Source organism: Gobio gobio, assembly GCF_949357685.1.
Source record: "Gobio gobio genome assembly, chromosome: 21".
NCBI classification, from domain to species: Eukaryota; Metazoa; Chordata; class Actinopteri; order Cypriniformes; family Gobionidae; genus Gobio; species Gobio gobio.
Window position 1 is genome coordinate 27,540,906 of NC_137117.1, and position 573 is coordinate 27,541,478.

The window sequence follows — 573 nt, forward strand, 5'->3', positions numbered from 1 at the left end:
TGTTACGGCTGTATGTGCATATTTATTTGTCAAATTTCAATGTTTCACATGTAAGTTGGAAGTAAAATATTATAATTTAGCAGGTGAGCCACAGGAAAACTGCCCCCTTGGTAAATATAAGCAAAGGCGACTGTAAAAAATAAATCAGCTTTGTTTCTTCTTTTGATCTTTTGTTTAAAAAAAAAAAAAAAAAAGAGACTTTTCATTGAAGTAAATCAATTGAAAAGGAGGGGAAATCATATGAAATAAACGATATCCATTATTCTTATTAATCACATTACCGGGAGGGCGAGAATAGGTGGCGCTCTCACAACCTTCTATTGTGAAGCGCAGCGATCCCGCTCTTTCTCGCGGTATTTGACACTTGACAAGGAAGTCAGTCATGCTGTCATCGCAAAAGCCGGTTTGGAGAGCTCAGCGGTTTTTAGTCAAACGTTCTTTCTTAAACGAATGGACCCAACGAATGTATGCGAGACGGATAAACCATGAGATCGTCACGTGTCAGGCTGTTGTCCATTGATTGAGATGAGTGTCATCCGCGTAACTCAGGTGGAATCTGGACGGATTCATCGG

General features: G+C 39.6%; 1 protein-coding gene across 1 annotated transcript in view; it reads left to right on the forward strand.

Moving 5' to 3' along the window:
- Window positions 1-352: 352 nt before the first annotated feature.
- The window catches only part of LOC307117390 (uncharacterized protein), a 2,095-nt gene continuing 1,874 nt past the window's right edge, over window positions 353-573 (forward strand). Inside the window, exon 1 of the mRNA XM_079802211.1 lies at window positions 353-573. This exon is cut by the window's right edge and continues 369 nt beyond it. The gene's annotated coding sequence lies outside the window, so the exon portion shown is untranslated.